This window comes from Callorhinus ursinus, unplaced genomic scaffold, assembly GCF_003265705.2.
Source record: "Callorhinus ursinus isolate GAN/ISIS: 27379988/994484 unplaced genomic scaffold, GSC_fseal_2.0 scaffold20, whole genome shotgun sequence".
Classification (NCBI taxonomy): Eukaryota; Metazoa; Chordata; class Mammalia; order Carnivora; family Otariidae; genus Callorhinus; species Callorhinus ursinus.
Window position 1 is genome coordinate 12,446,507 of NW_027397082.1, and position 27,070 is coordinate 12,473,576.

Sequence of the window (27,070 nt, forward strand, 5' to 3'; positions counted from 1 at the left end):
TAGAGGGCAGTCTATTACAGCTTCCCAGGAATCAAAGTCCATTAAGCATAAACGCCCAATTCAATAGTCGAAACCCCTGGTAAGTTAGTGTATTTTTGCCTAATTACATTTGATTATTCTTGCGATATTAATGCCGTGATCACAGCTGTTGCAATATGCTATTGAAGAGAATTCCTCCCCCTAAAACATGTGACTTGGAATTAAGAATATCAAAGATGATTTGTTCTGAGCTCACATTTGATAAAGAGGTAATTGGTTTGGTTCCCCTCCATCAAAGAAGTCAAAGCATTGTGATAGAATGCAGGCATTTGCAACTGGAGAGAAGGAATCCTATGGAAAGAACAATGAACATGACCCCGAGGTCTATGGTGAAATAGTTATATGATCTGGAAATTGAAGTTACATGAAAACACAGTACTAAAAACTATTGAATGCTGCCACACTTTATGCACTGTTTTCTTTTTTTTCCCCTAGAATGTCCTCCTCTCTCCCCATATTTTCCTAGTAAATTTGTCTTCTTCCTTTAAATTTCAGCTCAAGCATTACCTTAGAAGTATATACTCTTGATTTCCCCATGTAAAGAGTAGATTGTAAACATCCTCAATAAAATGACAACGTCTAGCATTCATTTGTACCCTGCATGTAAAATGGTATCATGATAGTGGGAACTGTATATCACACTTGATTTTAGTTATCTGTCCACATATCTGAATGTCCTATTAGATGCAAGGTTCTTACATACAAGAAGTTGCTCAACTTTATATATGCAATATACAGTACAGTGATAACATATACTATTTAATATTATATAACATGTTTCTATCAGACTAAAAGGAGTACAGTGGTTCTTGTGTCCTCCATTTCACAGAAATGTTGTAAGCACCTAATAAAATGATATTTGTGAAAGTGTTGTGTCAATTCTAACATACTATACAAATGTCATAAGTTTTCATAATCTCCCAACTGGAAAAATTAAATCTATATGAAAAATTATATGTCTTCTTATTAAATCTTTATGGAATCTATATGCAAGAGAGCTCTTGCTTTCTGATCCTGCCTCTACTATTATAAGATATATCAATAAATGTGAGTGTGGCATCCTGCTTGTTTCTTCACAATAATGCAGGAAAACATAAGGCAACAAGAAAAACAGAAAAGGAACTCGTTTTTAGGGGAGGGGAGCAGAGGGAGAGAAAGTTCCTACCACTGAAGCCCCAGAGCCAGGACATCCATGGGTCATTATGTCTTACTACCATTTCAAGCCTCAGAGGCTTGGGACAGCCTTAATCTTTACTATGTTTCACATGAATACACAGGTAAAGAAAGGGAGAGTACATACTGTCAAAAGGAAAAGAGATGAAATCCTCAAGGCACATATAGACAAGGAATCCAGTCTTAACACAGATTTTCTAGGGACTGACCAAGGATTGTCACAATGACAATCACCAAATATTTACCAAAACAATTTATTTCCAGTTTTACTTCTGTCATTTGTTGTAGATATATCCGGTAGGATTAGATATAGAAAGAGAAACAACTATTTCCTTTGGTGAGTACAAGCTCTCTGAGAGGAAAGATGACAGGATTATTTACTTGTGTAAGTAAGGCTAGAATTTGGCACAGAGTAGGAAATCAATAAATATTTGTTGAGTAAAAATGAGTGAATACTATTATCAGTAGCACATTTAGTAAGAAACCCAGCTCTATATTTTTAGGGTAGGGGGAGAAGTATTGTAGGAGATTAGGAAAGGGAGTGGGGAAGAAAGGAGATCTGACTCTCATAAGAGAACCAGGCATCATTAATCCAGAGACCAATTTCGTCCAGTAAAGAACTGGAACAGTTGAGACCAGGTAGCCTCCTCTCTCCAGGTTCTGTCCAGTAACTATGGTATTGGAATCTTCATCAGAAGGACCAGTAGTTACAGAAGGTAGAATTTTGCTCTGGCTCTGTCATTACTTATGAACATGACTTGAGTTTTCTGAGTTCCACTCTCCTAATCTCAAAACCTATGAGGCAGCAAGAAGTTCACTCAGTGATTATCAAACATTACTCTCTGGTGCATAGTTTATGGCAAGAAAGAACCAAGGTAAATATCTGTGGGTTTATGACACAGATTTAAGTTAACTATGGCAAAGAATAGAGTTCCTTTGACATATTAACTTTTATTTATACAATTAAGGCAAATTATTTCTTGCACATTGTAATAAATCAGGGTTTAATTTAAAATAATTCTTACATACAAAATGTCTAAAAATACACACATCCTCCTGGAGGCTGAAAGAATAGCCTTTTCTAGCTCACCACTTCATATCTAAAATTTGGGAAGCTCAGGGCTACCATTATCTTTCAAGGTCTCTTCTATACCCTAAATCTCGTGGGTTTTCTTAATTTGAAAACAGATAACTCCTGTTTTTCCCTCAAACCCACTTTTTCTTCTCCTGTCTTGATATTCCAGTCTAAACATTGTTATTTGCAAAGTTATGTTAATAATACACTAGAATTATTTAAATTACTTTAGTAGTTCCCTATGCAAAAATCATCCTGCATTAATAAAATCCCTTTCTTTCTGGCCACACTGTCTCCAAATGCCTCACCTAAGGATCAAACGTTACTCTAAAAAAGTAAATAAAAGATATTTTCTCCACATGTTTTCTTTTTCCAAAAGCATACCATTATTGTATCTCAGTATTCATACCAGCTAGTCTATTTCTTCTCTACAGTAAGCTGTTGGGGAAAAAATGTGGATAGAATTGCTATTTGTTATTTTAATCCTCTTGGTCATGCTAATATAGTTATATAATAACTAGAGGACGTTTTATCAGTAAACTTTTTTTTCATTGCTTAAGTAGCCATTGAGGAGCTGAGGATTAAACCGATTGAGACATTATGTTGATATTGTAAAGTTCTAGTATTCTGTAGTACCAAAACTGCATTCTACGATTGGAGTTGCTAGAAATAATTAGCATTCTTTATTCCAGCCTCCAAATTTAAGTGTGGCCTGGATTACTTATAGAGGCCAAGGGAAAGGACTCCTTTGTTTGAAACAACTGAGGCAACTCTTGTCACCACAGAAATCATAACCATATGATTCCTGGGATAGAAAGTTATGAGGTACAGCCTCAGAAAACCGAATCACCCAAATATTGTTAAAAGAAAAGTATAAGCCCTAGGTGAAATGGCATCAAAGATGTGTCTTTTGGGCATTTCATGTGACAAATGAATTTTACAGGAAAGGGAGTGCTAATAACAGAACACAACTCTCATCAACACACTTTTAGAGGAATAATTACACAGCAAATATGGCAGTTAATCTCAAGGGGAACCCATATCTTTGTCCTTAAAACTTGGCTATCAATATATATTCATCATTGCATGTCAAATTAAAACACTTTGAAACAAGACCCCAAAACAACTTTCATTAGTTAATGTAATATTAGTTCATATTGATAAATCAGTGATTGTCCATTGACTCCAACTACATGTTAGAATCTTCCTTGATGGCAAGAAAGAATTAATGAGAGGGGCAGAGCAAGATGGCAGAGGAGTAGGAGACCTGGATTTCGTCTGGTCTCAGGAATTCAGCTGAATGGGGATCAAACCATTCTGAACACCTACGAACTCAACAGGAGATTGAAGAAGAGAGTAGCAACAACTCTCTGAACAGAGAAGCGACCACTTACTGGAGGTAGGACGTGTGGAGAAGTGAATCCGAGGCGATATTCGGGAGGATAGACGGCGGGGGAGGGGCCTCCGTCGGCCGCTTCTGGCAAGTGATAGAGCCGGGGAGTACAAAATCAGGACTTTTAGAAGTTGGCTCCACTGAGGGACATTGCTCCAGTGCCTAAGCGGGAGGTATCGCAGGACAGTGTGGTCTCAGGACCCTCGGGGTCACAGAAAGACCACGGGTGCCTGAGTGCGGCAGAGCTCCCAGGTATCAGAGCGGGGAAGCCGGCTGCAGAGACGGAGCCGAGGCATGGGCTCGCAGCTCAGGGTGGCCATAAACCGTGATGCACGGCCCAGTCAGGCCACTGGTCCTCCACCAGTGACCCAACAAGTGGCAGAGCCGGGGAGACTCCCCGTCCCCCCCCAGGAGGAGCGGCACGGGAGCACACCGCAGGGATCTGCTGGGTTTGGAGACGCCACACGGGGTCGGGTGCCAGAGATAGAAACACTCGGTCACAGGCCAGGTAAGCACAGAGTGCGGCCAGAGACCAGGGAGAAGGGAGTGACCGCTTTTCTCTGGGGGCGCACTGAGGAGTGGGGCCCCAAGTTCTCAGCTCCTCTGGGCAGAGATTGAGAGGCCACCATTTTCACTCTCATCCACCAAAGCTGTACCGAGAGTTTGCAGGGAACAAAAGCTCCCGAGAGCAAACACGAACAGATTCCTTAGCCCGGACAGGCAAGGGTGGGGCAATTCCGCCTCTGGCAAAGACATTTGGGAAACACAGCAACAGGCCCCTCCCCCAGAAGATCAGCATGAACAGCCAGCCAAGACCAAGTTTACCAATCAAGAACGGGAGAACTCCAGTGCTAGGGGAATACTGCACATAGAATTCATGGCTTTTTTACCATGATTCATTAGTTTTTCAAAGTTAAATTTTTTAACTGTTTTTTTTTTTAATTTTTTTTGTCCCTTTTTTAACATCTTATCAATCCCTTTTTTAAAAAAATAACATTTTTATTTTTCATTTTTAGAGTCATATTATATCCCTTCATAGTAGTTACCCTTATTTTTGGCATATATATATAAGTTGTTCTCTCTTTAAAATTTTGAGATACAGTTTCTTCTAACAGATCAAAATATACGTTAATCAGTAGTGTATGGCTTTGTTCTAGTCTCCTGCCTGATCACATTCTCTCCCTTTTTTTCTCCTTTTCTTTTTTTTTTAAATCTTCTTCTTTCTTTTTTCAAACAACTTCTTATCAATTCCTTTTATAAATCTTTTATAATTTTCATCTTTACAGTCATCTTCCATCCCTTCATTGTATCAACCCTTATTTTGTACATATATAAGTCTTTCTTTCTTTAAAATTTTAGGAGGCACTTTCTTCCAACAACCAAAATACACCCAAAATCTAATGTGTGGCACTGATCTATGCACCAGCCTGATCATATTTGATCATATTCTGTTTTTTTTCTTTTCTTCTGTTTTGGTTTGTTTTTATCTTTTTCTTTTTTTCTCTCTTTCTTTTTTCTTTCTTTCCCTTTCTTTTCCCATGGTTTCAGGTCTTTTCTGATTTGTTTAGAGTAGATTTGCTGGGGACATTGTTAACCTGTGAGCATTTTGTTCTCTCATTCATCTATTCTCCTCTGGACAAAATGACAAGATGAAAATAATCACCTCAGCAAAAAGAATAAGAGGTAGTACCATCTGCCAGGGACCTACTCAATACGTATATTAGTATGATGTCAGACCTAGAGTTCAGAATCATGATTATAAAGATACTAGCTGGGGTTGAAAAAAGCATGGAAGTTATTAGAGACACCCTTCCTGGAGAAATAAAAGAACTAAAATCTAACCAAATCGAAATCAAAAAGGCTATAAATGAGGTGCAATCAAAAATGGGGGCACTAACTGCGAGGATAAATGAGGCAGAAGAGAGAATTAGCGATATAGAAGACCGAATGATGGAAAATAAAGAAGCTGAGAAAAAAAGAGACAAACAACTACTGGATCACGAGGGCAGAATTCGAGAGATAAACGATACAATAAGACAAAACAACATTAGAATAATTATGATCCCAGAAGAAGAAGAAAGAGAGAGAGGGGCAGAAGGTATACTAGAGCAAATAATAGCAGAGAAATTCCCTAATGTGGGGAAGGAAACAGGCATCAAAATCCAGGAGGCACAAAGAACCACTCTAAAAATCAATAAAAATAGGTCAACACCCCGACATCTAAGTAAAACTTACAAGTCTCAGAGACAAAGAGAAAATTTTGAAAGCAGCTCAGGAGAAGAGATATATAACCTATAATGGTAGAAACATTAGATTGGGAACACAACTATCCACAGAGACCTGGCAGGCCAGAAAGGACTGGCATGATCTTCAGAACACTAAATGAGAAAAATATGCAGCCAAGAATACTATATCCATCTAGGCTATCATTGAAAATAGAAGGAGAGGTAAAAAGCTTCCAGGACAAACAAAAACTAAAGGAATTTGCAAACACGAAACCAGCCCTCCCAAGAAATATTGAAAGGGGTTCTCGAAACAAGGAGGGATCCTAAAAGAAGCATAGACCAGAAAGGAAAACAGACAGTATACAGTAACAGTCACCTTACAGGCAATACAATGGCACTAAATTCATATCTTTCAATAGTTATCCTGAATGTAAATGGGCTAAATGCCCCAAACAAAAGACAGGCTATCAGATTGGATTAAAAAACAAGACCCATTGATATGCTGTCTGAAAGAGCCTCATTTTAGACCCAAAGACACCCACACATTGAAAGTGAGGGGGTGGAAAACGATTTCCCATGCTAATGGACACCAAAAGAAAGCTGGGGTGGCAATCCTTATATCAGACAAATTAGATTTTAAATGAAAGACTGTAATAAGAGATGAAGAAGGACACTATATCCTACTTAAAGGTTCTATCCAACAAGAAGATCTAACAATTGTAAATATCTATGCCCCTAACATGGGATCAGCCAATTATATAAGGCAATTAATAACAAAAGAGAAGAAACACATTGACAACAATACAATAATAGTGGGGGACTTTAACACCCCCCTGACTGAAATGGACAGATCATCTAAGCAAAAGACCAACAAGGAAATAAAGACTTTAAATGACACACTGGACCAAATGGACTTCACAGACATATTCAGAATATTCCATCTCAAAGCAATGGAATACACATTCTCCTCTAGTGCCCATGGGACATTCTCCAGAATAGATCACACCCTAGGTCACAAATCAGGTCTCAACCAGTACCAAAAGATTGGGATTATTCCCTGCATATTTTCAGACCACAATGCTTTGAAAGTAGAACTCGTTCACAAGAGGAAAGTCAGAAAGAACTCAAATACACGGAGGTGAAAGAGCATCCTACTAAAGAATTAATGGGTCAACCAGGAAATTAAAGCAGAATTAAAAAAACTCATGGAAACCAATGAAAATGAAAATGAAAACACAACTGTTCAAAACCTTTGGGAGGCAGCAAAGGCAGTCCTAAGAGGAAAGTATATAGCAATACAAGGCTTCCTCAAGAAACAAGAAAGGTCTCAAATACACAACCTAACCCTACACCTAAAGGAGCTAGAGAAAAAAACAGCAAATAAAGCCTAAACCCAGCAGGAGTAGAGAAATAATAAAGATCAGAGCAGAAATCAATGAACTAGAAACCAAAAGAACACTAGAACAGATCGACGAAACTAGGAGCTGCTTCTTTGAAAGAATTAACAAGATTGATAAACCCCTGGCCAGACTGATCCAAAAGAAAAGAGAAATGACCCAAATCAACAAAATCATGAATGAAAGAGGAGAGATCACAACCAACACCAAAGAAATATAAACAATTATAAGAACATATTATGAGCAACTCTATGCCATCAAATTAGATAACCTGGAAGAAATGGGTGCATTCCTAGAGATATATCAACCACCAAAATTGAACCAGGAAGAAATAGAAAACCTGAGCAGACCTATAACCACTAAGGAAATTGAAGAAGTCATCAAAAATCTCCCAACAAACAAAAGCCCAGGGCCACATGGCTTCCCAGGGGAATTCTACCAAACTTGTAAAGAAGAATTAATACCTATTCTCCTCAAACTGTTCCAAAAAATAGAAATGGAAGGAAAACTTCCAAACTCATTTTATGAGGCCACCATTACCTTGATCCCCAAACCAGACAAAGACCCCATCAAAAAGGAGAATTACAGACCAATATCCTTGATGAACATGGACGCAAAAATTCTCACCAAAATACTAGCCAATAGGATCCAACAGTATATTAAAAGGATTATTCACCATGACCAAGTGGGATTTATCCCTGGGCTGCAAGGCTGGTTCAACATCTGTAAATCAATCAATGTGATACAATATATTAACAAAAGAAAGAACAAGAATCCTATGATCCTCTCAATAGATGCAGAAAAAATATTTGACAAAGTACAGCATCCTTTCTTGATCAAAACTCCTCAAAGTATAGGGATGGGGGTACATACCTCAATATCATAAAAGCCATCTATGAACAACCTACAGCGAATATCATTCTCAATGGGGAAAAGCTGAGAGCTTTTCCCCTAAGGTCAGGAACATGGCAGGGATGTCTACTATCACCACTGCTATTCAACATAGTATTAGAAGTCCTAGCCACAGCAATCAGACAACAAAAAGAAATCAAAGGCATCCAAATCGGCAAAGAGGAAGTCAAACTCTCACTCTTTGCAGATGATTGATACTGTATGTGGAAAACCCAAAAGACTCCACCCCAAAACAGCTAGAACTCCTACAGGAATTTAGTAAAGTGGCAGGATATAAAATCAATGCACAGAAATCAGTGGCCTTCCTATAGACGAACAACAAGACAGAAGAGAGACAAATTAAGGAATCGATCTCATTTACAATTGCACTAAAACCATAAGATACCTAGGAATAAACTTAACCAAAGGGGCAAAGGATCTGTTTTCAGAAAACTATAAAATACTCCTGAAAGAAATTGAGGAAGACACAAAGAAATGGAAAAACTTTCCATGCTTGTGGATTGGAAGAACAAATATTGTGAAGATGTCAATGCTCCCTAGAGCAATCTACACATTTAATGCAATCTCTATCAAAATACAATCAACTTTTTTCAAAGAAATGGAACAAATAATCCTAAAATTTGTATGGAACCAGAAGAGACCCCAAATAGCCAGAGGAATGTTGAAAAAGAAAAGCAAAGCTGGCGACATCACAATTCCGGAATTTCAGCTCTATTACAAAGCTGTCATCATGAAGACAGTATGGTACTGGCACAAAAACAGACACATAGATCAATGAAACAGAATAGAGAGCCCAGAAATGGACCCTCAACTCTATGGTCAACTAATCTTTGACAATGCAGGAAAGAATTTCCAATGGAAAAAAGACAGTCCCTTCAACAAATGGTCTTGGGAGAATTGGATAGCCACATGCAGAAGAATGAAACTGGACCATTTCCTTACTTCACATACAAAAAGAGACTCCAAATGGTTGAAAGACCTAAACGTGAGGCGGGAGTCCATCAAAATCCTAAAGGAAAACACAGGCAGCAACCTCTTCGACCTCAGCCACAGCAACTTCTACCTAGAAACATCGCCAAAGGCAAGGGAAGCAAGGGCAAAAATGAACTATTGGGATTTCATCAAGATAAAAAGTTTTTGCACAGCAAAAGAAACAGTCAACAAAACCAAAAGTCAACCGACAAAATGGGAGAAAATATTTGCAAATGACATATCAGATAAAGGGCTAATATCCAAAATCTATAAACAACTTATCAAACTCAACACCCAAAGAACAAATAATCCAATCAAGAAATGGGCAGAAGACATGAACAGACATTTTTCCAAAGAAGACCTCCAAATGGCCAACAGACACATGAAAAAGTGCTCAACCTCGCTCGGCATCAGGGAAATCCAAATCAAAAGCTCAATGAGATACCACATCACACCAGTCAGAATGGCTAAAATTAACAAGTCAGGAAATGACAGATGTTGGCGAGGATGTAGGTACCCTCCTACACTGTTGGTGGGAATGCAAGCTGGTGCAACCCCTCTGGAAAACAGTATGGAGGTTCCTCAAACAGTTGAAAATAGAGCTACCATACGATCCAGCAATTGCACTACTGTCTATTTACCACAAAGATACAAACATAGGGATCCGAAGGGGTACATGCACCCCAGTGTTTAAAGCAGCAATGTCCACAATAGGGAAACTGAAAAGAGCCAAGATGTCCATCGACAGATGAATGGATAAAGAAGAAGCGGTATTTATACACAATGGAATATTATGCAGCCAACAAAAGGAATGAGATCTTGACATTTGCAAAGACGTGGATGGAACTGGAGGGTGTTATGCTGAGTGAAATAAGTCAATCAGAGAAAGACATGTATCATATGATCTCACTGATATGAGGAATTCCTAATCTCAGGAAACAAACCGAGGTGGGGGGTGGGAGGGTTGGGTTGGCTGGGTGATAGACATTGGGGAGTGTATGTGCTATGGTGAGCACTATGAATTGTGTAAGACTGTTGAATCACAGACCTGTACCTCTGAAACAAATAATACATTAGATGTTAAAAAAAAAAAAAAGAAGATAGTAGGAAGGGAGAAATGAAGAGGGGGAATCGGAGGGGGAGACGAACCATGAGAGACTATGGACTCTGAGAAACAAACTGAGGGTTCTAGAGGGGAGGGTGGTAGGGGGATGGGTTAGCCTGGTGATGGGTATTAAAGAGGGCACGTATGAATGGAGCACTGGGTGTTATACACAATGAATCATGGAACACTACATCAAAAACTAATGATGTAATGTATGGTGATCAATATAACATAATAAAATAAAATAAAATAAAAAGAATTAAATGAAGATGTCTAAAGAACTAAAGGAAAGCATAAAAATGAAATTTTACTAAATAGAAAATATTTTAAGACTTTATTTATTTATTTGAGAGAGACAGAAAGAGAGAGAGCACATGAGAGGGGTGGGAGGGAGAGGGAGAAGCATACTCCCTGCTGAGCAGGGAGCCTTCCTTGGGCCTTCATCCCAGGATCCTGAGCTGAAGGCAGATGCTTAATGGACAGAGCCACTCAGGCACCCCAGTAGAAAATATTAATAAAGAGATTATAATCTGATAAAAAAAGAATCCAATATATTCCAGAGTTTAAAATACAATAACTAATATTTTAGAAAATAGAGCAAATTTGAGATGGCAGATTGACAAATAGAAAGGAAAAAGAAATGAAGAAAAATAAAACAGAATACCATCAGAGTATGAGAGTATTAGAAGGAGAAAAGAGACAAAGGGAATAAAGAATATTTGGATAAATAATTGCTGAAAACCTTCCAACTCTGAAGAAAATCAATCTTCAAAATCAAGAATGTCAATAGACTTCAAGTAGGAAAACTCAAATGTAACCATACCTAGAGATACTATAATCAAAGGGTCAGAAGAAAAGGACAAAAAGAATCTTGAAAGCAGCAATACATACATTCAATTCATTATATGCTAGAGATTCTCAATGCGATTAACAGCAGGCTTGATAGAAAACATGGAGGTAGAAAGACAGTGGGAGGATATATTCAAAGGACTGAAAGAAAACCACTATAAACTAAATATTTTATATGCAAGAAAATCTTTCAAAAATGAGTCAGAAATGAAGATATTCCCAGATAAATATTGAAGCAATTTGTTACTAGCAGACTTCACTCATACCTAAATAAATAAATAAATAAGCAAACAAATAAAAATTTAAAAAAATCCTTTAGAATGAAATATAGAGCACCAGATATCCACTCAAATTCACATGGAAAAACTAAAGACTATTGGTAAAAGTAAATGTCAGTAAATATAAGAAACATCATGAATATATCTGAGTCTTCTATGTTATTTAAAATATAGCTAAATCCAGAAAAAATATAATATTATATTGATATAACCTACAAAGATGTAACATGTGGGATAGTAATAACACAAAAGAGAAAGAGAATAAAGCTATATTGGAGAGAAACATTTTTGTACACAATTGAAATTAAATTGGTAGCATTCTAAATAAATTGTTTTAAGAAGTTAACTGCAATTTCTAAGACAAATGTTAATTTAAAATGAACATGGTAAAGAAAAAACAAAGGAATTAAAATGGTACACTAGAAAATATGTACTTAATATAAACAAGGCAATAAAAAGGAATAAAAAGATGCACAGAAAACAAAAAGCAAAATGGCAGAAACAACTCCACCCATATCCAACATAACATTGAACTGGAATGGATTAAATATTACAATTAAAAAGTAGAGATCATTTTTTTAAATTCCAACAATATGCTGTATAAAAGAGACCCACTTTAGATTTGGAGACAAAAATGCATTGAAGGATGGAAAATTAAAAAAAAAAAAATATATATATATATACATGTAAAATGTAAACAGCAACTTTAAGAGACCTGGAGTAGCTAAAATAATGTCAGACAAAGTAAACCTTCAGGGGAAAAAAATGCTTCTAGGACAAGGAATACATCGTATAATGATAAAAAGAGCCCATCTATCAGTAAGACAGCAATTATAACCAGATACATACCTAATAGTGCCTTAAAATACACAGAGCAAAAATTTACTGATTTGAATTGAGAAATAAAAATTTAGCAATAATGGTTAGAGGTATCAATACCTACTTCCCATAATTGACAAAATATCTAGTCATAACACCAACAAGGAATTAGGAGGCTTGACCAACACTGTTAACCAATAAGACTGAACAAATCTATACAAAAATCAATCATAGCGACTGTTTTTCTCAATGGCACATAAAACATTTTCCAGAATAGAGAATATGCTAGGCCATAAAACAAACCTCAATAAATTTAAAATATTGAGCTCATATAATATAGTTTTTCTGACCACAATGAAGTTAGAAATCAGTAACATATACTTAGAATAGCCACAGCTTCTCTTCCGTCTGAGGTGGCGGCCGGCCTCTCTCCTCTGCAGCTCCGTTTCAGCTCCAGCCCTCGCTCCCCGTTCCCGTCGGGTCCCAACACCGGCCTGAGCTCTTTCCCTGTGGCTCCCGGGTGGTCGTAGAGCCGCTGGCCCCTCGAGTCCCCGCGCCTTGTGCTCTCCCTGGGCCTCGGTCCTCGCCGTCCCCCGCCATGAATGAGGAGTACGACGTGATCGTGCTGGGCACTGGCCTGACGGAATGTATCCTGTCAGGTATAATGTCAGTGAATGGGAAGAAAGTTCTTCACATGGACAGAAACCCATATTACGGAGGAGAAAGTGCATCTATAACACCCCTGGACGACTTATACAAAAGATTTAAAATACCAGGACCACCACCAGCATCGATGGGGAGAGGAAGAGACTGGAACGTGGACTTAATCCCTAAGTTTCTCATGGCCAATGGTCAGCTGGTTAAGATGCTGCTTTATACAGAGGTCACTCGCTATCTGGATTTCAAAGTGACTGAAGGGAGCTTTGTCTATAAGGGAGGAAAAATCTACAAGGTTCCTTCCACTGAAGCAGAAGCCCTGGCCTCTAGCTTAATGGGACTGTTTGAAAAACGTCGCTTCAGAAAATTCCTAGTGTATGTTGCCAACTTTGATGAGAAAGATCCCAGAACTTTTGAGGGCATCGATCCTAAGAAGACTGCAATGCGAGAGGTGTACAAGAAATTTGACTTGGGACAAGATGTCACAGATTTTACTGGCCATGCCCTGGCACTTTACAGAACCGATGACTATCTAGATCAGCCATGTTGTGAAACCATTAACAGGATTAAGCTTTACAGTGAGTCTCTGGCAAGATACGGCAAAAGCCCATACCTTTACCCACTCTACGGCCTCGGAGAGCTGCCACAGGGATTTGCGAGGCTAAGTGCTATTTATGGTGGTACCTACATGCTCAACAAACCCATTGAAGAAATCATTGTGCAGAATGGAAAAGTGATTGGTGTGAAATCTGAAGGAGAGGTTGCTCGCTGTAAGCAGCTCATCTTGATCCCAGCTACGTCAAAGACCGGGTAGAAAAAGTGGGCCAGGTGATCAGAGTTATCTGCATCCTCAGCCACCCCATCAAGAGCACCAATGATGCCAACTCCTGCCAGATCATCATTCCCCAGAACCAGGTCAATCGGAAGTCAGATATCTACGTCTGCATGATCTCCTCCGCGCACAACGTGGCCGCACAGGGGAAGTACATCGCCATAGTCAGCACCACTGTGGAGACCAAGGAGCCGGAGAAAGAAATCAGACCAGCTTTGGAGCTTTTGGAACCAATTGAACAGAAATTTGTTAGCATCAGTGACCTCCTCGTACCAAAAGACCTGGGAACAGAAAGCCAGATCTTTATTTCCCGCACATACGATGCTACCACTCACTTTGAGACCACCTGTGACGACATCAAAGACATCTACAAGAGGATGACCGGGTCCGAGTTTGACTTTGAGGAAATGAAGCGCAAGAAGAACGACATCTACGGGGAAGACTAAACTGCAGTGCGCGCGCTCGTCTCGTTAGGACAGACTTCACTCTGGCAAATGCCGTGTACTGTGTGCAGTCACTGTCGTAAGGCCTGCTTCGCAGTCCCAGCTGAGATTGCAGAGCACTGTCCCAGTAACTACTCCTCCCCTCTCCTATCATGTAGTAACTCGTTTCCGTGGAGTGGCTCTTCAGAACGGGCAGGTCACCACATTCTGTTCAGTGTAACCGATACTGGCTTTTTTTCCCCAGTGAAGGATCAGTTTTAAGAGAATCCTGTGGTCCTGATACGGAGCACCCGATACAGTATTTGTATCTTTTAATTAGTGTCACCTCCGCGGCCGGAGTGGCACCATTCGCGTGCCGTCTCTCCCCTTGGCGTTGAGATTCCAACTGAATATTCCACGACTTGGGACATTTCGTGTGTCCTGTCAGCTGTTAACGACCGTGCCCACGGAACACAGCCACACATTGGGGTTCTGTGGGCCTATATTTCTAACCCAACTGCAGACCTGAGAGTCATTTTGGAGGAAGCCTGTGTGCGGTGTTCTAACCTGATAAAATTGATGAGAGCAAGGGGGAAAGAAACCTGTGGTAAAGCAGGTAAACATAGAAGCTTCTTTTGTATCCCAGGTGTGGCTTCTTGACCGGACCAAGCTGCGACGCAGTATTGATTTGACAGAGCCTGCACTTCAGTGATGTCTGTCTCGAATGGCTCCACATGATTTCTGTACTGCAAAATAAAGCCAGACTCTGGAAACCAACAAAAAAAAAAAAAAAAAAAAAAGAATAGCCACAAATATGTGGAAATTATATATGCCCCCATATAACCAATGGGTCAAGGAAGAAAGTAAAAGGAAATTTTAAAAATACTTCAAGATAAATGAAAATGAAGATAAAACACACCAAAACTTTTGAGATGCTTTGACATCACTGCTTGGAGACAAACTGATAGCTACAAATGCCAATTTTTTTAAAAGTAGTATTTGAGAGAGCTTTCTACCTTCAAATACTAGGAAGGGAAAATTAATCCCAGAAAAAGCAAATGGAAATAAATAATTCTGATTAGAACAGAAATAAATGAAATACAGTATTTCCTCACACACATTCTTTTTAGAAACAGAAGCTTTCCAAATGATTCTAGTGTATATCCAGCATAAAGAACAATTGGCTGTGTCAGGTCTATTTCATGAATAAGATCAACACTATCCATTCAAAGTCCATCAACTGAGAGAAGGGAAAGGATAACCCCAAAGACTACTATTTTACCACATTAAGAATCAATTAAAGTAAAAATGAGGTACATCCACTGTTTCAAGGTGAACAAATTTGGACCACCCTTCCTCTTGGTGTGTTTGCATATTCCACCCAGTGGGGGCCCTCACACCCCCTCTAATGAAGAATAAAATTTCCATGGATTCCAATTAAATGATTCAGAAAGTCAGAGAGTTGGGAGTGTGAGCTCAGAAAAATTTCTTTGTTCCTCTCCCACTTGCTCTCAAGAAGTTATAATGTCTGTACTAAACATTAGATGATGAAAGCAGGACTTCATTCTAGGGTCTGCCTTGATAACTTATCTTCCCGTACAGATGTCCTTGTCTGTAAATTCACACTGCCTCACATTCTCTTGAATTAGAATATATTTTTAATGTCAACTTGTAGGTTTTTTTCTGAAGCAAAAATACATTGCCAGCTTCATGACTATACACATTGGGACATTAACTTGATGTCTGTGGGCTAGTCTCATCTCCAAGTAGAAGAGTATGTCAGAGCAAAATAAAACACCAAGGGGAAAAAAAAGTTTAGCTTTTAAATAACACCCAGAGATATGTCTACATATTTCAGGAAGGAAGGACTGTTTCAGAGACCCATACCATGTAACAAAGATACTTTTGACTTTTGAAAGAGGGTTCAGCTTTATTTTAACTCACAATTAATTTAACCAGCATCTGAACCAACACGGACAGGTAGCTCAGCACAATTAAAAATACTCTTCACTTGTTCTCAGGGCAAGAGGGTGATAAGGAATTTACAAATCCACATAACCACTTATTTGTCCCTTTTTCTTCTGAACGTGCTTTGACCTGTTTACCAAAGGAGGTCAAATGGGGAAATAGGGATCCCTAATGAGAGGTATTTACATCCTATAAAACCCATGGAACCAAACACATAGTAGATGCTTAACACTTAAGATACTAGAACTATAGAATATTTCAGGGTGAAGTCATAGCAGAAATTGTTTAAATCAACTGATTTTGCTGATGAAGTATATGTAAAACAAAACAGATGAAGGTAGTGACACAAAAACTCCAAGTATTCCCCATTTGACTGAATAGTTTGTGGAAAACAATGGGCTTTCATCCCTACTTAACACAAACTGAGGACGCTGACCCTGAGGAATGTCCTACACCTAAACATTTGACAAACCAAACCGAATTCTCCAATTACAACTGAAAGATAAAATGGGGTTCATTAGATTACACCTTTGTCAGCCCCATACTTTAACTTCAATGGTGACTATTCATGGTTCTATGTTTAGGACTAGAGAAGATAGATGCCCAAACAGAGAATTATGCATAATTCTCAAGAACTAAGATTAATGTTTGAGAAAGGAGGTTCAAGCAACTTATCTCAGGCATAGTGGTCAAAGATCCAGAAACTTGCCACTTGAAAGAATAAATTCCTTTTTTTCTAAAGATTTTATTTTTTATTTATTTGAGAGAGAGAGAGAGAGAGATAGCAAGAGAGCATGAGAGAGCACAAGCAGAGGGAGAGAGAGAAGCAGGCTTCCCACTGAGCAAGGAGCCAGATGCAGGTCTCGATGCCAGGACCCTGGCATCATGACCTGAGCCAAAGGTAGACGCTTAACCAACTGAGCCACCCAGGCACCCCAAGAATAAATTCCTACAAGAATTAGCAGCCAGAGAACTGGGAGCTGCATATGACTCAGGTCTTCACAAATTGTTGTTTGTATGTTAGATTAGGAAGTGAAATTTTATGATCCCAAATGAAATATATACAAGGATGTTGATGTAACAGAGTATCTCTCTATATATAAGGAATGTATTTTTTGCCATAAATATAAGAGAATAGCTATCAAAAGGTAGTACTTATCAATATGTACCACAGGGTTTGGATTATCCCTCTGTTTCCTACTTCCCCAATCCAACGACTATTTATTGTGTGGTATTGATAGGTCTAAAAACATTTGGTTGGAGCCGGGCTCCGTAGCTCAGGGGTTAGAGCACTGGTCTCGTAAAAACATTTGGTTGGATAGCAGGATACACCACTGCATCTTTTCAGGTTTCTGATTTTTGAAGCCAATGAGGCAAATGGAGAGGCTTATTCAACTTGGTCTTGGTCAACAAGAATTTTACTTGGTAAAGAAGCAAATACTGAACTTGCAGGAAGGGCTAATTGCAAACTCAAAGTAACAAAACGTTATTGTGTTGAATGTCTACTTATACCTTAGTAGTGATTTATGTGTGCCGTTTTACACTCTCCTTATACAAATCTAGCGAGGGGGTATCCTCACCTCATCGTTTGACACTGGAACTGAAGTTTATAATGGAGTTTATATTAAAGTCATTAAATATAATGTTCATTAAATATAATGAAGTTTATATTAAAGTCACTTTAGCAGTGTCATTCCACTACATTTGAGCCTAAACCTGATCACTGCCTTTCTGATTTCAAGCCTGTGCTCTTTCTTTGCACTGCTGAAGCCAAGATTTACTGACTGCCGCTCAAGTCAATTAATATTTCCAAGTAAGTTTTTGATTAAAAGAATAGAAAGTTTACCTCCTTCCTCCTTTTGTTTCCATCTACTACCTGATTAATATTATCATCAAGAGGAATGCTTCATTCATAGCATATAATCACATCGTTTCCAAATTTCAGATAGTATTTTAGGACTGCCTGAAGTGTTGACATATCCATTTACCACTTCGATGGGGCTTAATATAGCTCATAATGTTTTATCCAGGAAGTCATGAGTTTGATGCTCTATTAGTGCTTTCTATTTTTTTTTCTGGTTGCTCCAAAATTCCTATTTATATAAAAAGATATCTGTATTAATCAAAATCCACCAGTGATTCACTCGCAACACTGAGAAACTAGCAGTCTCTTCCTCATTTTATGTCATATTTTAAAGATCCAATATTATGCACCCAATGCAAAGATTTTCTAATATAGTGTTGATTAATTTTGTGAATTCCTTCGAGCTCTGCCACTCATCCTTGCTTTGACCTTGACTCTGCCTGGTCAGGCCAATTTCCATCTCACTGGATTTATATTCAAACTTTTTCTCTCTGCCTTGCCCCTATAGACTCATGACTCTATTGAGAAGTTGGCCTGATTTTTTTTTTTTTTTTGCACCTCCTCTTGACTATGAGTTACATCCATTTCATTTCATTCCCGGACTTTGCTCATCATGCTGGTAAAAATAAGAATCAGGCACATGACTCACAGAATACCACCAACTATGAAAGCCAGCAAGGCACTCATACCTGGTATGGTTAGGACTTAGGAATCAGGCAGTGAGTGAAAGTCATTTTCAGAAAGACACTTAAGTCACCTAAGGATCAGAATTATCATGTGAAAAAATGAAGGTATCAGTAAATGCTTAATGGCATTGATATAAGAAATAACTGAAAAAATGTGCTAATGTTCATATTATAGTACTAGTCAAGAAATAAAATTATGTGCTGTTATTAAGATATATTACTCTATTATTACCTCTACAAGTAGAGCAGTTATTAAATCAATCCCAAACACTCTTCATCTTAGGTCCTTCTGGACTATATAAGGTGGTTCTGGCTAGCTGTTCTGTCCTGCCCTGTGATCTCATCTAGGATCTGTTTCTGTCAGTTGTGGCTGGAGACTGCTGTGTATATTAATAGAAAAGCAGCTCTTAGAAACCCATGAGACCTAAATAAATAACTTAAACAATGGAAAAATGAAAGCAGTTTTTTGGAATTTTTTTTATCTAAACTGAACTTTGTTACAGGGACCTGCATTCAAGAAGTGTGCCCAAAAAAGACTGATACCAGCACACAGCTTAAGAGATATCCAGCGAATGAGAGACATTAGATCCTACTGATAACGGCTTTGAAGGTAACAATATTTGGTCTGTCAGAACAGCACGTAGAATGAATGCAGAGAACCTCAGCCTTGAAGGCTTCTGAAATAAGGCTTACTAAGATCTTTTCAGAAGCACTTGTGTTCTCCTGTGCCATTCATTTAAACTCCTCACACCTATCCCTTGTTCACTAATTTATATCTGTCACTATTTATTCCTTACTGACATTCTTTTGAGGTCTTTGATGATTCTCTGGTCTTAAAATCATCTTGTTTTTCCCTTCCTTTTTCACCTAGTAAATAACAAGTTCTTTCTATTCTCATATTCTGCTCTCTCAAGTACATGCATATCCTTGGGTGCCCTGATCTGAGAAAGTAGTAGATAAAACTAATAAAAACTAGAGTCAAAGGGCCATGCATAGTGAGTAAGTAGGATGAATAAGAACCTTGATTGAGCAGATGAAAGGTTAAATTCTTTCATCCCCAAAGCACAAAGTCCAAGAGAATTTACAGGAGGATTTCCCTGTGAATAAAACATTGCTTGAAAGTAGAGAGAATGCTGTGTTATGTTTGTGGTCATTTGGCCTGGCATAGATAGAGACAGACAAGGTATAGATTGGTACTCAGGGAGTGTGTTTTTACCACAGAAAATTCATCAGCTAGATTTTAGTAGAGGCTAACGCCCTATCAAAAGCTTGAGAAGAGCAAAGTAGCAGATTGCAGGGTAGGTGCCTTGGAATCAACAATTCTAGTTTTGAGTTAGAGTCTGCCACTTAACTAGCTTTATGAAAAGGAGCAAACTTTTATCTCCTCTCTGAGCTACAGTTTCCTCGTTAGTGAAATGTAGTTACTAGTAATACCCAAATTGAAGATTTTAAAGGAGATACTGATGAAAGTACTTCATTAACTGTAAGTATTAAGTGGACAGTATATTGGTTTGTAAAAGAACAGATGTTGACATGTTAGAGGTTATTTTTCTGATGTGGTCAGTGAAGGAGGCCTTAACACCTGTCCTTGGGCTTTATAGTCCTACCCCAATGTAGGAATACTCATGTTTCATACTTTCTTAGGCTAGGCAAATATTTTGTAATACTCTACAAGGCTGGAATATGAATAAAAACACAAGCAAACAAGCAAGGATACAAGGTTTGTCCCGGAAATTTCCGGGACAAAACAGTTTATATGGAGAGGGAAGCTTTGATTTTTGGCAAAACAAAATGATGCTCAGACACTTTAGGGTATGATGGATAAACAGGTAATTTCATCATGAAACATTATCAAGACCTGCCCCATCTCAAACACTTTCTTTTGTTTACAGAATAAGGGGTAGACTAAGAAGATAGATCACATATTCTCCCAAAAGTCAGAATTCTGACCTTTATACCATGGGACAAAACTGTTGTTTTTCTTTTCAGGAGTCACCTAGAATCTCTCTCTCTCCTCTTTTTTTCTAGTTTCTGATAAATTTTGCCACTGAATAGCAGTGAAGTTTGCTGACTACAGATAGAGCTGATTTCAATAGGAGTTAACAGTTTCAGCACAGAGAGAAATTGAGAAGGAAAAAAAAGTTTTGGCTTTTAAAAAAGGACTATTCTCTTCATTGTTGTTTAGCTGAAGTTGGGGAATCCTAGCAGCCCATAATGGAGGAGTCTGTCCAGTTGGATTTCTAAATTTCAGGTGATTGGCCTCTTATAATTACTCCTGGGAACTCATTCAACCATAGAAAGGAACTAAATGTTAGGGAGTCTTCCTTGTTGCAATATTTCTGTGTTGCATTTACTTGTTAAGATTTCTTCTTGATTACACTAAAAAAATCACTTAAAATTTTTAAAGTGAGAAAAATAAATTAAGAGATTGTTTGTCATTAGGAGGAAAGCTTAGGAGGAAGCAGTGGAATATCCTTTAAAAAATAACAAAAACAAGAGGAATATAGGAGGAAAAAGTAACAATGACTACGATTAAGAACTAATCTGAGGAGTCAGCAGTAGTCCAGATCAATAGCAAATTTCCTTCCTTTTACTGGGCTCTCCCTGAGCTGTGATGTATCTGGAGATTTTGATTTTCATGACCTCTATAGAGTTGATCTAATCTCAGGCAGTTGGGCTTCAAATTTATATTTAATCCATGAAGAATGTTTACTGTCATCCTTTTATTTATATAATGAGGGTTTGAATACAAGCCAGCCTGGTTGGAGGGCAACTGGAGAAGTGGTTTGACCTTGGTCCACACTGTAAGATAGTGTTGCTTTCTTGAAAACCCCCATGCCCTCCCTCCCCACTTCTGCCTCCCTCTATGACTATCAGTTGTTGGAACCTGGATCCTCAGAAAAATGGATTTCTGAAACTAACAAGAGGGTAGACCAGCAGCCACAAGGTAACGCTACAGTCTCCAGAGCCAAAAGAGAACAAGATTGTTCCTTCCTATAGGTCAACAGCAGGGATTCTAATTGAATGTTACACATTTAAAAGCATTATATGCATTCTGGGGGTAATTTGAGAGATGGATTACAAAAGAAGAGTGACATTTTAAGTATTACTTGCTTCATGTCATAGGAACTTCAGAGCCCTTACTCTTTTTATAACAGAATTAGACACATTCACACAGGTAATTGTATCATTCCAAGAAAGCTATAAACTCTGAGAATAGAAACTTTTCTCTTGTGTTCAATTGCATCTCTGGTACCTAAACCAGTACTTGATGCATAGTAGCTCTATTATTGTAGTGTTTGGTACACAGTGGCTATGCTATACATTATTTTTTTGATAAATGACTGTGTATATTATTGAAAATAGGCTCATTATAACATTTTGCCAGGCATTGGAAATGGCCAAATGGAAATGGCTCAAATTCAGAGGTCTGTAGATAGCTTTTATAAATAATTAGAATTATTACCACCTATCTGCTCTAAGATAAATTTTAAAAACATATGCAGAATACACAAATCAATAGAAGATATTCTGTGCTCATAGACCGGAAGAAATATGGTTAGAATGTTTATACTATGCAAAGGAAAGAACAGACTCAATGCAATCCCTGTCAAAATTCCAATGTCATTTTTCACAGAAATAGAACAATCCTTAAGTTTGTATGGAACCAAAAAAGACCCTGAATAGCCAAAGCAATCTTGAGAAAGAACAGAGTTGGAGAACACAAGCTCCCTGATTTCAAACTGTATTACAAAGCTATAGTAATTAAAATACTGTGGCATTGGGTATTAAACATATACATAGATCGATGACACAGGACAGAAAGCTCAGAAATAAACCTACATGTATATAGTTGATTAACTCATGATAAGGAGCCAAGATTGTACAATGGGGGATGGGCCTTTTCTTCAATAAGTAGTACTAGGAAAGCTGGACAGCCACACACTAAATTACACGTACACAAAAATTAACTCAAGATTGATGAAAGACTTGAACATAAGACCTGAAACCATAAAAAGTCCCTAGAAGAAAATAGGCAGTATGTTTCTTGACCTTGGTCTTGGTGATGATTTTTTTTTTTTGAGAGAGAGAGAGAATGAGAGACAGAGAGCACGAGAGGGGGGAGGGTCAGAGGGAGAAGCAGACTCCCCGCCGAGCAGGGAGCCCGATGTGGGACTTGATCCCGGGACTCCAGGATCATGACCTGAGCCGAAGGCAGTCGCTCAACCGACTGAGCCACCCAGGTGCCCTTGGTGATGACTTTTTTAATCTGCCCTTGGTGATGACTTTTTTAATCTGAAACCAAAAAAACAAGTAGGACTACATCAAACTAAAAGGCTTCCACAGGGCAGAAGAAAGCGTGAACAAAAAAGCAACCTACTGAGTGGGAGAAAACATTTGCAAATTATGTATCTAAGAGGCTAATATCCAAAATATACAATTCAATAACAAATAAACAATCTAAAATACAGGCAGACTATCTGAATAAACACTTTTCCAAAGAAGATAGACAGTGATCACCAGTGGCTCAAGAGCTAAAAAGACATACAGATGGCAAACAGGTACAGAAAAACGTGTTCTATATCATTAGTCATCAGGAAAATATAAATCAAAATCACAATGAAATATCACCTCACACCTATTAGGATGGCTATAATCAAAAAGAAAGCAAATGTTAGTGAGATGTGAAAAAAAAGAGAGAGAGAACCTTGGTGTGCTGTTGGTGAGAAGGTAATTTGGTACAACCACTTGGGAAAACAGTAAGGAGGTATCTTAAAAAAATTAAAAACAGAGCTTGGGCGACTCAGTCATTTGAGCGGCCTACTCCTTGTGTCAGCTCAGGTCATGATTTCAGGGTCCTGGGATCTGCCCCGTGTTGGGTTCCACACTTTTTTTTAGTTGAAATAAATTAAAAAAAAATTCAAATACTTAAAAAACTGCCAAGAGAAAGCTAGTTTGTTACATTTCTTTTTCCATAAGCGTGTTTTAAGATTCTTACAACTGCTTTCTAATAGATTCTGTATTTTATAATCATACCAGTTTAGGAACATTTCTAAATACACTCCCAAGTAATAATCTAGTAATTACTGTTTTCCAGGCCATTCTTCCCATTTTCTCCTTGGGCTTCTCCTGGATTCTGTGTGTGTGTGTGTCTGTGTGTGTGTGTACACAGAAATACACATACATATGTATATTTTGAAATGTATACAAATTGTTTCAAAATATAAACTAAGCAGTGTTGTACATCTTTGCTTACATGTCTTTCCCTCAAGCTAGTACACTCTTAAATACTGCTTATTTCAGTACTTAAATGTAACAACTTACTAAAATTGGGTGGTCTTCAGATTACATTTTTTCCTTACAGAGTAGATTTTTGTGATATTTAAATTCAAGTTTACTTTCAGATTACAAGAATGAAGAGATCTCCTGGTATCATGTAGGAATTATTCATCAGAATAATTCAGAAGCTGCAATATTCAAAGTTATGAATAAATGGAACTAGTGAATAGAATCCAGTGGTTTCAGGTGTCACCGTAATGAGTGAATTCTGTGACTCCATTTGAGTGAAAGCAGATGGGGTGGCTCAGGAACAAACACTGGGAGAAACAAAAGTAAATTTATTGTAATGATATCCTTAGAGGAAAACTTAGGAGCTTGGGAAACATAAGTAGGACTGCGACTATCCTCATTGTGCTAAGGTTAAGTTAATGAAGTTTCTCATACAAATTAGGGTAGAAAGGTAAAAACACAAGGAAGCAGAATCAGATATAACAACTTATGTTCACATCTTTTCTAAATATTCTAAGTTGAACATAAATTTCAACAGTATATAACATTATGGCTCAAATTGAATTGCCAATTTTAAGACCAAATAGTTCCAAGAGGAAGTGATGTGAAAGGATGAGAACATCGAGCTGGGTCCAGGTAGGTTGGGTGAACTGAACCATGTCTCACTCCTACAGGAGTCCCTCCTTCACTTCCTCCACAAATGCCCATAGTCTCTTCTCTCTTGAAGTGTAAATGCTCTGTCAGTTTCATTCACAAGGCCCTGAAATTTTATAGCTTTGCATAACTACAATAGTGGATGAAACAGTTTCACTGGGAACTAATGAAGCTGAAATTTGTGTTTCTAAGTTTATATTTATAATGTTGTAATGTTGTTTAAAATAGGGGTACCCAAACTGCACAAGCTTTAGTCCCACCAAAACTAGGTTCCCTCTGCCCTATTATCACATACAAACTTTTCTCATCCCAACAGCAGGGAACACAAAAATGTACCACTGAGTGTCTTCCTGACTTCCTTCTCTACCTCTAGGCTCCCCACTCTCTTTGAATGCCCTTGGAAAGGACACCAGGAGAACATGAGATGGCAGAGTCCTCATCTTCTTAGAGTGGCTTTGCCCATTTGAATAGGAGAATTAAAAGCAGAAGTATTAGAATTCTTTAGAGAGAATGTAAAGGATTAATACCTTAAGTCATGATAGAACTGCAGAACCCTATTCTTTGGGGGACAGAGTTAGGTTAAAAAAAAAATAGATGAAGTAATTTTCAGAAGGGCAAACAGAGGACTTACCAACCAAGGTTACCGGGATGTTTTAAATGGGCAGTAGAGCAAAACATACTAAATTACTGGCCTTGGCCCTTAGCAGTCAGCAAAAACTAAAATAGCAGTTGGTTTTCTTGTTTGGTTGTTTGATTTGTTTAAAATAAATCATTTATAAAAAGAGCTAACAAAACGTGTGAAACCACTAAGAGCACCGAGATAGTAAACTGAAGGTAAAAACCATCAATTTTAAGTGGAAAGAGGAAAACAAATAGCTTCCTAACTGCCCAGTGAGATGCTGTGATCATTAATGCTGGCAGAGTATTTTCAAAATTCTTCAACTTGCAAAATTGGGGTTGTGAAATCAAAAGTGGTGCCCATTGCAGGCCAGTTTTGAGTCCAGAAATTATGAATCTGTCACCCAACTCCCATTCTATCCCATTCCTACATTCACCCTCAACCACCTTAGTCTGAAATGCTCACTTATCAAACACTAAATTACCAAATAGTAATTTATACAATAGCAAACATTTGGCTGAAGAAAACAACGTGTATCCCTCCCCTTTCTACAACATGTATGCATTTATTTTCTCCATGGTTTTGCATGTTTCTTTCAAAATCATTTAGAATCTTTTTTGAACTTGTGTTTCCCATGAATTTGGAAGATCTGTGACAAAAGAACAAGCATTCTTTCTTACTACCCCCAAAAGATTCATTCAATTTAATAAATATCTATTGAACATGAATTATCTTGTGACCCATTTAGTATTGTTCTATTGAAGTGATCAGTTTCTCTTGTTATGTTCAACTTTTTGATATATTTATCCTTTATTTTCCTAGAAAGAGGCATCTTCCCAAAATAACTATTCAGTGCCTGTGACAGGTACTACAGAGATGTTAAGAAGGTCTCAGTGTCTTCAGAGAGGCTATCAATAAAGTAATAAAGTATCCATGACACAGAGATGTTAATAGCAAATCACAACCTACTTGTATTTCAAGCCCTTACTCTCAGAGGCAAATTTGAGGCTGCAAATAGAGAAGAGCTATATTTTTCTCATCGTTATTTCTCCAGCATCAAAACAACACTCTAGTGCCTGACACAGAATCAGTAAGGTGTTTTGTCTTTTTTAGTTTCAGTTTTGTTTTGTTTTTGTTTTTGTTTTTAGGAACATTAATAGCACCAACTCAGTATCCATACGGAATGCAGTGGGGCACCTAAAGGTATACAGGTCATACACCATGGCCTAATGGAGGTAAGGATCTACTGAAATGGGAATAAAAGACACCAACAGACAAGAATCTTAATGTTGTTGGCTAACTTTCTGCCTTTTTGCTGCTTAGATTTTTGTTAAAGGAAAAATTTTCCATCTAGCTTCAAGGAGTGTTGTTGGAGCTAACAGCCTAGATGTGTTAGCACCTGTAAGATCTACTGGAGTTTGAATCGAGGTTATGGGCTTTGCACATAGCTTCCAGCCAGTGGCAGAGCATGGGAAGTGTTGTCAGGGTGTGGTCATATAGGACTCCTCTACCGGCAAAACTGCCCCGGAAACCACGCTTAAATAACATCCAACTTTTGTTTCTTCTTTCATAGACCCTGCTCTGATGCTCTATCTTAAAGCCTATTGTCAAACCTATCACCACTTTGATTTTCTATGTGCTCTCCAAATTTTCCATTTCTAGACTTTATTCTGTTCCATTGATCTGTTGTCTATTTTTTCTTTTACCTTGAGGTGAACACTGAAAGTTCCTGATATACTTGTTCTTCTTTATAGTTAAAGTTTTATTGAGGCAAACATACAAGTAAAGAGAATAAAGTTAACCCCAGAAATGAGTTATAGGAAGTGATCACCATTTTGCATT

General features: G+C 38.0%; 1 long non-coding RNA gene and 1 pseudogene across 1 annotated transcript; both read left to right on the top strand.

The window, feature by feature from the left end:
• Window positions 1-1,964: 1,964 nt before the first annotated feature.
• Window positions 1,965-26,464, top strand: LOC141374685 (uncharacterized). The gene is made up of 3 exons (XR_012381769.1): window positions 1,965-2,087; window positions 19,170-19,276; window positions 26,377-26,464. It is a non-coding gene; the product is annotated as an uncharacterized lncRNA (long non-coding RNA).
• LOC112830797 (rab GDP dissociation inhibitor beta pseudogene) lies at window positions 12,648-14,921 on the top strand (annotated as a pseudogene).
• Window positions 26,465-27,070: the final 606 nt, after the last annotated feature.